Consider the following 15378-nt stretch of genomic DNA (forward strand, 5'->3'; position numbering starts at 1 on the left):
TCATCATCCACACATTCCACCCTCTTCTGTCGACAATCCCTCTTGGTGTTGTGGGCATAGAGCCAATCCATGCCAAGAACAACATCATAAGAACCTAGAGGGGTAACGCATAGATTAGTCCTAGTGGACATGTCTCCAATCTGCATCTGACAACTCTGCACCATGGAACTAACTGACACTTTGGCTCCTGAGGCTAACTCTACCTCCCAACTAACATCCTGTCTAACTACCACTAGCCCGCAATGCTCCACCACAAATGGAGATATAAAAGAGTCAGTAGCCCCAAAATAAAATAAAATTGCAACCATACGGCCTTGTATAATACTTGTAGCCTCAATAACTATGGCCTGATGTTCAGCCTAGCAGTTATCAACCGCTGCAAAAACTCTATGGGATCTACCCATGTCACCAACTGTCAGCTCTGAACAAGCCCTTCTCTGACCACTAGATGCCTATCCCTATGGACACTCCCTAGCTATATGACCCATGCCTCCACAAGTGTAGCATGGTCCGTGAGTATAAGATCATGCACCCTGTGACCCATACTGCTGTGGGCCTCCTGACCTACTAGATCCGTTGTATCCACCCCTAGAAGACTGTTGAGTCTTCACTAACTATAACTGTGGGGCTTGTACTTTTTGATACTACCTAGGACCTTATGACTGCCACTACTTGGGCTTGGAGCCCTAATAACCCTGAGAAGGTTTTTGCTGTTGTTGTTGCTGGGGTTTTGGCTGCTGAGACTGCTGGCCCTTAGAGGACCCTGTTGTATAGTTTTGATTCCCTTTCCAAGGGGGTTTTTGGTGGGAAGAGTTTCAGTTCTAAGATTGATCTCGTGACTCCTGCCTACCTCGAGTGTCCTCAACAACTAGTGCTATCTCCACTACCTGTCTAAAGGTGGTAGGGAAGGCCATCCAAACTAGGCCCTGTAGAGAGAAATTCAGACCCATCATAAAGCGATGCACCCACAGTTTCTCGTCCTTCATGTATTCCACATAAGGAAGGAGCTCGAGAAACCTGCTCTCGTACTGAGCCACTGTAAGGCCTCTCTGATAAATAGAATGGAACTCCTCTATCTGTTTCTGTAAAAAATGCTCTGACAAGTACCTCTCTCAAAATCTTTCTAGGAAAGATTCCCATGTGAGGGTGTCCATCCTCACTCCACCAATAATCTCCTCTTGATGCCACCAGTTGGAGGCATCCCCTCTAAACTGATGAATTGCTAGGTGTTCTTTTAGATTACTCCCATAAGGGCATAACCCAAAGCACTTCTGTAAGCTCTGTAACCATGCCTCTGCTACTATTCCCTTAGTGGAACCGGTAAATAATGGTGGCCCAAGTCGAATCAATTCCCTGATATCATCTCCTACATGTCTAGGAGGTCTGTCAAATGGGGGTCCTCTCTTGTGTATGGAATCTTCCTCGTGTTCACCCTGACCCTCTAACTGCCTCAGTGGAGGACTCCTAGTCCTCTCTCTGACTCTAGGCCCGCCTCCTCCGAGTCCCTCTGCTTCCACTACTCAAATCTGCTGAACTGGCTGAACTATAGGTACTACTCTCTGCTGAACTACACCGATCAAAGCCTGAAGTGCATCTATAATGTCCTTGTTTGGGATTGGTGGTGGTGGAGGTGGAGGTGGTCCATCCTCCTGTCCCACTCTACCACCCCTAGCCCTATGAGCTTTGCCTTGCCGGTTACAAGTAACAGGCGCATCTACACAATTAAAAGTTTGAGTTAAGTTTAGGAAGCACAATGGTTTAAGGTTCCTAGTGTTGAAACTACGGGCTCTGATACCAAAATGTCATGCCCAAACTACGAGGGCAAAGCACACAATTTTTTTTTTTTTTAATAATAATTAAATTGCTCTAAGTTTTGAAATGATTGTGATTACAGTTTAAGTATAGGATCTCTACGATACATCTTAAGTTTTTAAAAAAAAAATTTCACACATGAATTAATCATTGATTTATCCTTCATCATTAAATCGTTTAATTATCTTAACAATCAAATTTCTAAAAAGTTTTTTTCACAGTGGAAATTTTATATACTTGTAATGAATATCTTTAAAATTATTCAAATAACTTTAGTTATTAGAACACTAACTAAACAAATTATCAAGATACTATTAAATAATAACATTTCTTAAAACTAAAACTTTGCTTAATTCTCAACAAAAAATTTAATCGAATTAAAATTAAATCTAAACTAAATTTATTTTAATATTAATTTCATACTAAACTAATTCCATTTTAATACGACTCGACAACTATCTTAAAAATAAATAATAACTTAAAACTCAACTTAGTTTTAGATTAAGCACTATTTAAAACAAAATTTAACTTAAATATAAATAAAACAATTATCTATACTAACATCTAATACTAACTTAATTAAACATTTGATAAAACACAAAATAAAATAGACAAAAAAACTAACATAAATAACTAAAACTAAACTGATTAACAACTAACCCAAACTACCCTACACTACCCTAAGCCCCCACCTACATCCTAGTCCAGTAATCATCCACCTTGGCCACTAGGCAAGTCGATATGACCCCCAACACCTCTCCCAAGGCCCCACACAAACCAAGCCTTCACAACAACAAAAAAAAGTACGCTGAAAGATGGAGGAGATGAAGTTTTGTTTAAAGCAGATTTCATGTTTTTTTTTTCAAAATTTACTACAACCCCCAAACGTAAACCAAAGAATTCAACCAATGTCATGTCATTGACATGGCAGCATTCTCAATCCTTTCCACGTAGCCCAAGAAGGAGGAAACGCATCCCAAGTAGTGGGCACGTGAGCAGAGACAAGGGAAGGGAGATAATAAGGAAATGACCACCAAATTTAAACTTAAGACAAGAAGAAACTTTCCCCCAACATAATGTTTTACCATCCAACAGAGCGCTAGGTATGGAGGAAGATGTGGATGGGACAAGGTGGCAGGGTGATGTCACCCTCCCATCAAAACAACTTAGATCTTGATTGGACATAAATACCTTTCTAAGTCCCATCTAAACTGACGTCAACCTTGGGTAGATGGGTATGCAATAACCCATAAAGTTTTATAGGTGAGAAAGATGTTAAAAAGGTAAGATAAGTATATATATATATATATATATATATATATATATATTCAATTACTTTTGATATTTTAAACATTAATATATATATTTTCTTTTTATTTTATTTTATTTCGAATTTTAAAAATATGAATATTTTGGAGAATATTCTCTGTTGCAAGGAGGCATTTAAATTTTCTCCCATACAAAAGGTAGAGAATTTTACTCTCTTGCAACACACATTTTTTTTGATGAATTTTTTTCTAAGTATAGAAATTTCAAAGCAAGTATATATATATTTTTTTCTAAAATTTACTAAGTATAACATTTTCAGTTGATTAATAACTAAGGGGGAATTAAATTTGTTTTTCTCTTCAACGTAATCTATAAGGACTTATTACAACTTAATATACCAAAAATATGGATTATCCATTTTGTTCAATAATGCAAAAATTTATCATTTGGTTCTAATAATCATAAAAACTGAATCTACATGCATGATCTTAATTTTCATTTCCAACATATAAGAAAACTTGAAATTTTGTCAAATTAAATATCATCAATTTCATCCTATTTTTAATGTGCAACCATATTAAATTTAATTCACAATTAAATCACATGATAACCAAATATTCTCAATCACCACTTTTATTGGCAAACCTGATTCAAAGGCTCAACCAAGAAAGAATCAGGAAGAAAACCCAACTTCGTTGCCAATTACAACAAGGTTTAAAATACAATTTACAATAGGATCTCAATCCTAAATTTCAACAATTTAATCAAATTTTCTTCATGACCCAAATCAAGGGATTTATAATGTTTTCTGCAACTCATTTCTAGAACCATGGAGGGAACAAAATCTGATCAGGTGACCAAAAACATGATAAAAAAAAAACAATTCCAACATACATATTTATACAAGGTTTTCACAACAAGATCTACAATGAATCAACACTAGGGAAAGGTGGATTCTTCCAACTAGGAGAAGTCAAGCACAACACCAAATCAGATGCCCAATCAGGGCTATTAACCAAGAACTTTTGTTCTACCATTTTAAAAAAATGCCATACTCATACGAGGTTTGTGCTGACGGGTAGAGGCCCATAACACCCTACCCTTTCTCCCTCTTCTCATCCTAAGAAGAGACTCTACACTAGTTGGAGTCCAACTAAACAAACCTTTCCCAAAATTGGTCACTTATGCCCTCTCCAAGGATGAGTAATACCAAAACACCCATACAAGAAAAATCTCAAAATTGCAAACATAAACATGAAAGGAAAACATCCACAATAACATGGTTTTCAAATCTTCCCAAAATACACAAAAACATACAAACATTGAAACAACAACAAAGTAGCATAAGCATGAAACAAATATGAAAACTCAATAAGGGAGATGAGAATTTCCTACCTTCACAAAGAGGTAATGGCAATGAACAATTTCAGTAGAGTTTCCACTTCCTTCCTTCAATCTTCAAGAAAACCTCTCTAAATGTAGAGGTTGGGTAACAACCTCCACAAGTCCAAGAAGGGCCTCTAAATAAGCCTCAAACTCAACCATCAAACGGAGCAATAACTACTTCCACCCACTAGCAGTTCTAGAAACTCCTAACTCAACCCACACTAGGGTTAAACACTAAGTGGAGGTGAGATGAGGTAACTCAAGATGGTCATATTCAATTTTCGCACAAAGGCAAAATGAGACTTTTTGAGTGGCCTCAAAAGTCAAAAAAAGGGGCTTAGGGGTTGGAAAAGACCCCTAACCCATACCCATACCCTTTGGGTATAATGATTTCATGTTTTAAGCCTTAGGAAAAAGGTTTAGAGCCAAACAAAATCTAGGAATAAAATAGGACCTTCTAAATACTCTATCATTGCAGATTAAGCACTAATCCAAATTAAGGGATGACTAACCTCGATTAAGAACCTAAAACAAACTGAAGAACATAGCTAATTTACGAGTGTCAAGCGACACAAATAGAACATAATTACGAACATTAACATTCACCGAATATAGAAAGATACATGCATACATCTCACAATACAATACATGAATTACGAACAACAAGGTTTCCAAAATTAGCTCAAAGAGATCAGTTCTGTTCCTCCGTAGGGTTTCTTGGCTAAATATCTGCACACTCATTGCACACATCAATAATCCCATAAAATCGCATATACATATATGTATACGTATCAGAAATCCACATAAATTGAAGTTACATACATCAATAAGGGTTTCTTCATCCTGCTTAATTCTTAACCGTTTAAAATCTCTTAGATCAAAGTCTCAATCCTACATTACTAATTTCATCAACATACATATATATGAAACATTAAATGATAGTCATCAAACATATCTAAAAGTAACATCACACAACATGCAATAATTAAGTATGTTCTAAGCATTAGATAATGTCTCGACATCTTGAGTCGTGAATATCAAAATAATAGTAATGTATCAATATGCTACGATGGGTCGAGGCGAGGCCTCACACTTCTTATGAACATATAGTATGGTTCACTCTCTATATTTGTAAAATCATTTGTAAATAGTTCTTATATGAATATATAGTATGGATCATTTATTGAGATGTTATATGTGTTCTTTTTCTTGGAAGGACTGGAAAAAAATATTCTATCATTCTTTGATATTAGTACCAATTAAATTGCAAATTATAATTTTTTTTTAAAGAATATATTTTAAATTATTTCTATTTAATTATTCGACTTGACAATGCTCTTTTGGGTTTTTAATAAATATTTTATTTAGATTTCATTCTCTTTTACACAGTCATTTCCTTTTGTTTTTTTCTCTTTCAAATATTTGAAAAAATAAATGTTAAGGCAAAGAACAATTAGAATTGATGATTTCTATGAGTATGTTGATCTTAGAAAAATTCATAGTGAAGAAAAAGAAAAATATTTATCTTCAAAAAGAAATCTTTTGGAAGCAAGCTTTCTTAGATTTCATCCTCCAGCTCTTCGAAATTTCAACCATTTCTATAGAGATCCTATTTTTGAAGAATTGGTTTGTTGTGAGGAGTGCGATCCCACCGAATTGTACTTTGTTCCTGCATAGATCTATCTAGAACAAGCTCCTTACCCCACATATTCAGATGAAAATAGTTCTCATTGGTTGAAAACAATGCTTCAAGGTTCAGAAATTGGTACTCAAGGTCTAGAGAAATTTCACTATCATGGCCAAAATTTTCATATACAATTTGCTAGATTACACGAAACACCTTGGAATTGGCATGTGGTTGATAGATGGGGGCCTTAGGGGGTCTTTTTGAATCTTCCATTTCATGAAAGAACCAAAAAAATTGTAATAGAAAATATACCTACATGGATGCAATAAATCGATGAATTTTCTATACTGCAGCATTCAAATAATGGTACTTCATATATGAGATGAAAAACCTTTGAGCACCTATACTGGTTTCATCTGTTGGATCTTGATACACATGATTTACTTCAAAGAAAAATGATTCACTATTGCAATCAATTTCAATATCCTATCTATTAAAATAATTCCACAGTGATTTCAATATTTAATCAAACAATTTCAAATAGGAGAATTTGTCATTCATATTTGCATTTAGTTTTGTTGTAACTCATATTAGAAAATATATAAAAAAATTATTTATTTCTAATTATTTAATATATCTTATTTTTTATTAACACATTTTGATAATTACAATTTATTAAAGATTTTAGAAATTTTTATGAGATATTTTTAGGCTTTTAGATGACCACATGTACTCTACAATGTATAAGAAGCAATTAAGAATATTGATGTATTATGCTTCTATATAATGAGTTTTATTTTTGTTTAAATTAAAAATAAATATAATAATTTTGATTTATTGTGAGTTATATTTTCTTTTGTGTACATGATCTATATTTTTTAAGGTAACCATATATGATAAATTACATGTAATAAACTTTAATTTATAACCTTTTATGTTTTTTCAAGGTATAATATTAATACAATGGACCACTCTAACAATGAGTTTGAAATTATTATGCCAAGTCTAGTGGGCTCAGTGAACTATGATGGATCCCCTCAAACTGTTATTGATAAATGTTAAAAATCTACATTGGAGAGTTGTTATAAATTGCTTCTACATTTTGAAAATGCGGCAGTAGGAATTGATTTCATCTCGGATAATGAAATTTTAAGAATGAGAAATGTTATAGAAAAAGTAAGGGAGACATTTAATAGAATAGCTATTTTTTCAAATGTTTTGGAAGAAGTCAAAGCTGATCATGAAGAAAATGAAGGTCACAATACTTATCTCATTAGTGATTATTTTATAAGGTCTTTGCATTGACCAAATTAGTTAGTATTGATAAAAAGATATGATTTTATTCATGCATAACAAATTTATTCATATTATATAAACTACTATATAATTCAATATTATTAAGCACAATATGTTTTTTCAATAAATATGTTTTCCCTTATTCCTTTAAATTGCAAATTATAGCCCTTTTCTATAATATATGTGTTTTATAAGTTATAATTTAATTTTTATTATTATAAATAATTATTTGCTAACATAATAAGATCTAGAATCAATTTTTTAAAGAAAAATATTTATTTATTGATTTAACTTCATTATGTTAAAAAAATTATTATTCCTTGTTCTATTTTTTGGGTTGATTGTATTCTAATTTTTACTTCAAAGCCTTAGATCACACTATTATCTACAAAAAAATATTACTCTATAACATTAAAACAATTGGATATATTGAATCATATATTTAGATAAATAAATTTTTTTAAAATATTTTAATCATTAAACTAGATTATTATTAAATGTAAATACATATATGAAGTAAATTTTAATTATTGTAATTAAAAAAAAAAAAAAAAGGGTTCAATATTGAGCAATAGATAAAATATTATTATATAAGATTAGAGAGGGTGATCTATTAGGAGAGGGATATGAATATGTGTGTGTGTGTGTGTGTGTGTGTGTGTGTGTGTGTGTGTGTGTGTAATATAGAGAGAGGGGATCTTTTATCATTATAGGCATATGTCATAGGGAGACTAAAGAGAGAGATAGGGAGAGACATTAGGAATAAATAGAGCTTAAGGAGGAATATATGATGAGATGAGGGAGAGAATAAAGTTAAATAAAATAGAGAGAGAGAGAGAGAGAGAGAGAGAGAGAGAGAGAGAGAGAGAGAGAGAGAGTATAATCAGGAATAAGAATGGAATAAAAAATTTAATTCAAGAAATATATATGGGGAAGATATGGTAATAGGCAGGAGAAAGAGAAAGAGTGAATGGAAGGTAATGAGATAGACTGAGTGACTATAGGTGCTAGATAAGACATAATGGGGACAAGATGAGAGGCATGAAGTAGATACAAAAGAAAAATAGGGGAAAATATATTGAAAGAAGGGATCTAATTAATTATTAGAGAAGTGGTAGATAAGATAGAATGGGGACAAGGTAAGAGAAATTAGGGAGATTAAAAAGGTAAATAGAAGAAAATATCTTGAGAGTAGGAAGAAGTGTTAGAGGGAGGACCATAAAAGAGATTAATTAGGGGATATAGATGTGTATGTATAAGAAATAGGGATAAGGAAGATGCGGTGAAAAGAGGGAGTGAGAAAAAAAGTGAGTGGATGATAAAAAGATAGAGTGAGTAATTATCTAGGTGGTAGATAAGATATAATGAGGTAGATAAAGGAGATAAATAAGGGGAAAATATGGTGAGAGTAGGGAGCTGATTAATTATTAGAGAAGTGGTAGATAAGATAGAATGGGAACAAGGTGAGAGACATATGGTAGATAAATAAGGTAAATAGGGAGAAAATATGGCGAGAGTATTGAGAACACAAAGTTTTAGAGAGAGAGAGAGAGGGGGGGGGGGGGGGGGGGGTGCGGTGGCGGGAGGAGAAGTACAAAAGATATTAATTAGGGGGGTATATATTTGTATGTATAATAGATAGAGATAGGGAAGATGTGGTGAAAAGAGGGAGTAAGAGAAAGAGTGAGTGGTAAATAAGGAGAGACAATGAGTACTTATAGGGCATAAATAAGATAGAATTGGCACAAGGTGAGAGACATGAGGTCGATAAATAAGGTAAATATGGGAAAAATATGGTTGGTGTGTGTGTGTGTGTGTGTGTGTGTGAGAGAGAGAGAGAGAGAGAGAGAGAGAGAGAGAGAGAGAGTTAGGATGAATACACATTGATATTTTTTAGTATTAAACTAAACAACTACAACCTCAAACCTACATTAAATTAAACCTATTTATCAAATTCAAAAATTTGTCTTTTACATAATATAATTATAAAGGTCCATATTATAAAATTTATGTAATAATATAATATTATAAAATAAATAGTAGAATCCTATTCTTTTAACATCCCCTGCAGATGCTACTAGCTATATACATATTATAAATTTATATTATATATATATATATATGTATATATGTATATATGTATATATATATATATATGTATATGTATATATGTATATATATGCATATGTATATATGTATATATATGTATATGTATATATGTATATACATATATATATATACATATATACATATGCATATATATACATATATACATATACATATATATATATATGTATATGTATATATGTATATATGTATATATACATACACATACACATACACATACACATACACATACACATACACATACATACATACATACATACATACATACATACATACATACATACATACATACATATATATATATATATATATATATATATATATATATATATATATATATAGATATATAGAAAGTTGAGATATATTGAGGCTTTAATTTACACAAAATGAATGTTCAAATTAAAAAAATTAAAGCCTTGATATCTCTCAACTTTCTCTATTTATATTATATAAATATATAATATGTATATAGTTAGTTTTAATTTCAACCAATTAGATCTATTTATTTTTTTCTTTAATTTTGATATTTTACTACTCTATTGTATATTTCTAAGCTTTTTAATTTTTAAAATAAATTTAAATATTTTACTTTAATATGATTGGCTCATATATATGAGGTCTTATTGGAGCAAATTTCTAGGAATAACTACTGGTACATTAGTATGTGTAAAATAATGATCTTAATCAAAATTTGAGAAATCTTGTGCTATTTTTCTTTTAAGAGAGCTATTTAACAATCATGCCTAAAAATAATAATTAAAATATGCAAATTTATTGAATACTTTTTAAATTTAAATAAAATACACATACACTAAATACTACTAAGCTATAACAATAGCATTATATTAATATTATAATAATTTTATATTAAAAATTATTTTTCAAATATATAAATATTATACTTTGCAAAATTTCATCTAAAAATGTTACATATTAATCAAATCTTAAAATATTAATTAAATTATATTAAACATTATCTAAATTTTAATTTTACTACACTATTTAATTAAATTATTATACGCTCTTATTGTATTTGCCAGAGGCACATACTATTGCAATCACTTTTGCATAACTAGTGCTTGATCTTTATAATTAATTTAATCATTTGACTTTTTCTAATGTTTATATTTCAAATCTTAATTTTAAAATCATGAAAAATATTTTACTTTAGTTTGATTGGCTCATTTATTGTGAGGATATAGGATTACATTAAACTTTAATAGTTGTCTTTTAGTTTGATTACATTTATTGTTTAATATAAAATGGATTACACATAAGACATATATGAAACAATAATAAATTTTTAGCTCTAATAGTTACATATTATAAATTAATATTTTTATGTTAGAAAATAGTATTTTACACATATTTAAAGATTTATATAGTTTGAATAGTAATTGTTTTAAATCTTAATAATTTAAACAAAATAGAGTGAATTCTAACATTACACTAATATGACTAAATTTTTTTAGAAATGTAGTGCCTGCCTCTAGTCTACATTTTTGAGCTACATTTATGATATCATTGCCAAACTCTTTTAGGCCAATTTATGTTTGATGATTAGTATTATTATTTTAGAGAATATCATATGATGTTTACACTCAGTTTATTATATGATGAGATTACTTGGTACTCTATATTTCATGCATGTATGATGATTATTCAATGGTTTTAGTTATCGATGATGATTAGTTAGATGGTTTATTATTTCATGTGCTTCTTATGGATACTTACCCTATACTGCATGTGTATGGTGTGCATGTTGTTTTATTTATGTATGGTGTTTCTGATATGGTTAAGGAAGGGAGTCGTAGTCACCTGCTAGTCGGGATCTACACGATGCACCACTTCCTGCCATTGTCTGTTTGGCTTAGAATATTGTGTTTGTACATGCGTGGATTTTATGCAAGTTGCAGGTACCGGGTATCGACTTCCTTGAATTGTCAGGATGAGCGTACCCTATTGCACTGCCTCAATGGTAAGAGAGGGGAGATAAACTCTTAAGTCCAAATCCTAAACCCTTTAGCCAATTGTCCTAATTGATAATTAGGACAAGTATCTGAGTTAAGTACCCTCCAAATGCATCAAATGATGTAATTTCATGATTATAACCCTTTTGTTGTTTTGGTAGGTATTTTTCTATGATGGGTTTTCGTATGTTGCTTTATGAGTTCTTATTGTTTTTCTATTAATTAAGTCTAATTAAAAAGATTAATTAATGATTTAATTTAATAGAGAATTATTATGATATCTTTATATTTAATTAATTAATTAATTTAATAAAAGAATTAAAGTTGGAGATTAAAGTTCAAAGATATATTTAGAACAGGATAATATTTATTTAATTTAATAATAATATATTTGGAGTTCATTTTTAAATAAATGCTAAATATTATTGTTATTTAAATTAATTAAATATGTTATCAATTAAGTTCTAAAATAAATTAAAAAGTTGAAAGATATTAATTTATTAAGAATTCTAGATCGCATGATCTAAACATGAGTTAAATATAAGAATTAAATTAAAAGATTAAATTATAAAAATTAAGAATGTTATTTTAATTTCTTAAAAGTGCACATAAGATTAAAGTAATAAATTAATTAAGAATAGAAGTCAAGCGAAATTTTAAATAAAGTTATTTAATAATTCAACTTAATGTGCATGAAAGTTGAATGCAAAGGAATAAGAAAAGATAATAAAAGTTAATTTGGAGTTAACTGAGTTGTGCAAAGAGTCTTCTCGGGTAAACGCACAATTAGTGCCCCAATTTGAGGAGAAATTGCTTATCACAACTTTGGGGGTTCATTTTTGAGATAGAGGAATTTGGACGGGAATTTTCGGGAGATAATTTTTGGAAGCGAATTTCAGAAAGCTGATACCAAGAAAGTGCTCCAGAGGAAGGTTATTGAGAGGAGTGAATTCTTTTACAGTTTCTGGAGATTGCATAATAGCATCAGGATCAGGTAGGGTCTTGTGTTTTCAATTATTGATTTATTACGCAATTATCCTTTCCTGTCTTCTTCGTGTCTAAGGTTTGTAAATCTGAAATTCTCTGTGATGAATGTTAAAACATTATGATATTAGAATTTATCAGATGCTTGCCAATAAACTTCTGTATACATAAGATTTAAAGGGGAAGGGTTGAATCTAATACCGAAATTCTAAATTAGAAGATCGATTGGTTGACTATATATTTTCTATATCAATTTAAAAAAAGGAGACCAATTTTTCAATGCTTTTATATATATATATATATATATATATATATATATATATATATTTATAAATTTATATATATATATATTCTTAATTAATTTGTTTATTAATAAAAGTCTTATTAATAACGAAATGGTATTCTTTTGTTTTAAAAATATAAGATATTATATATATATAAAAAAAAAATTTTTAAAAAAAATATATATATAATATAAAAAATATATATATAGTGGGGGGGGAGGGAATCACCCCGTACCCGCCCCCCACTGTCGGAGGCCTACAGTACCCTGCGTCGCAGGTACTGCGACGATAGGTACAGAGTACCTGCCGCCGTAGGCCTGCGGCCAAGCCGACGGGCTATAAACGTATTTTGCATGAAAAAAAAATATAAAACTTTGATTTTCGCATTTTTTTTTAATATATAATTTTTAATTTATTAAAAACAAATTATATTATTTAAAATTTTTAATTAATAAAATTATAATATATTTAATTTAATAATAGTTTTAACTTTATTAATATTTAATAAATAAATATTAAATGCATAGACATAGTTTGTAAGTTTTAATTTATTAATAATTTTGCTTAGATATTAATAAATTAACAATTAATGGTTAGATTAAAATAAGTGATTAGATCAAATGATTATTGATTAATTTAATTAAAATTAGTTTAATTAAGTTAATTAATAATGAATTTTATTTGACTAAATTATAAATTTGGAGTATTGATTTAATGAAAGTTATTATAGAAAAGGGTTAATCGTAAAGGGTAGTTGTGAAAACCTAGATACTTGAAATTGACATTAAACTGAAATATAAACCTTACCTTAACTCAAACAATATACTTTCAGATCCAATTTCTAAGACTTTGATGTTGTCTTTGTACTTTGAATTTTTTGGGGTTGGTTTAGCGTTGACCAGTTCAGGTTGTTACCAGAGGCTCAGGGTTGTGAATGTGATGTCATGATGATTTGGTCTCGATCTTTCTTAACCTGACCATGGTAATGTGATGAAGTGCTCTATGACATGATTGTGTTTAATGTTTGTTATTGCTTTCCAGTTTCCTTGTGTGAAGTTGAGGTGTATGTATTTGAGAATACCTAACTTAACCATTTTTGAGTCTTGATCAGTTATATTTGATAACCATTTCTGAGTCTCGATCAGTTATATTTGATAACCATTTCTGAGTCTCGATCAGTTATACTTGTATTACTTTCTAGTTGCTCCTTGGAGAACCATTAGATTTTGTGACTTATCATTGATGCCTTCAGTTGCTGATAGAGAACTGTCGTGATCATGTGATTACTATTTGATGTTATCTGTTGCTCATGAAGAACTGATGTAATTTTGTGGATTATCTTTTTATGATGTTTTTCAGTTTCTTGTATAGGACTGAGGTGGTTTTATTATGATTCTTTGATTTACGAGTTCATGAGCTAGGGTAGGTTATCTATGTGTAGAGTCGGGAAGTGGCTTGCAATGGGGGTTGGAGCCCTAAGAGGCTGCTTTGAGAAACCCATTGTAAGTCATTTTTAATAAGTGAAAACATTTTACAATAAATGAGAGAAAATGAACCTAACAAGATAATAGTATGTTCTCTCCCATGCCATTAGTGCTAGTATAGACTAGGATGGGGTAGAGAGAATGCTTGGTTACGACCTTGCATTCCATAGTATGCCTCGTTAGTACGAGAGGATACTAGTGGCCGCAGGATCAGTAGGGACCTAGGATTCCTAAGGTATTTCTCGGATAACTTCTACATGACTTTTGCGATGACACTTCCCCACTTGCATATTAGGTTTCCTACGTGTCTTGTGGTACCTCTGGGATTTAGATGTCGATCTTTTTAGGAACCCTTGAGTTAGCATACTTATAGGATTTCCTGGACTTAGAGAGTATTTATGATTATAGGTTTCATTATCCTAGTTGGGACTTGAGACTATCTCCTCAGCGCGGTGGGAGTGGACCATTTAGGTTCCACGCGGTCGGGTGGTAGTGCTTTTACTCTTACCATTGAGATCCGTTCCGTGGTCACCGTGGCTGGAGATTTCGTGACTAGCATTTACCTTCACTATGTTCTTGGATTATTATGATCGATGGTTAGATTTTATGATAGATGTTTTATCATTATGGATGTATGGATGTATCATGTATGGTGAATAGTTTCATATATTTTTACTGAACTTTGTATCATGGATTTGAGGATGTTGTATCTTGATCTTTACATATGTATATTCTTTTAAGCCTTTCATACCCTATGACATGTACAGTGGATGATTGAGCATTCCGAATTAATTTGCCAAGGAGCATTCGAAACAAATGTATATTATGGACATTGGAGTTTCTGATTATTCTTTCATATGTATGTGATAGTTGTTAGACTTAGAATTAATTAAATTTAAACGTGACTCAACATCTTGGGATCTTTAAGAAATGTAACTTACAATGTATGTTTGTCGATGATTTCATGTTATTGCTTCCGCTACTATGTGTTTGATGTGTATGTTATACTTTCTTACTTTAAAAAAAAAAATGTTTAGCAAACTTAGTGAAACTTTAGGTTAATTCTTTTGGATCCCTTGGCGGGGCGTTACAAGAAATTATTATTCTTCAAATATTTAAATATGTATAAAATTAATTTT

Source organism: Cupressus sempervirens, chromosome 11 (assembly GCF_028749045.1).
Source record: "Cupressus sempervirens isolate cs-2001-9-10 chromosome 11, ASM2874904v1, whole genome shotgun sequence".
Lineage (NCBI taxonomy): Eukaryota > Viridiplantae > Streptophyta > Pinopsida > Cupressales > Cupressaceae > Cupressus > Cupressus sempervirens.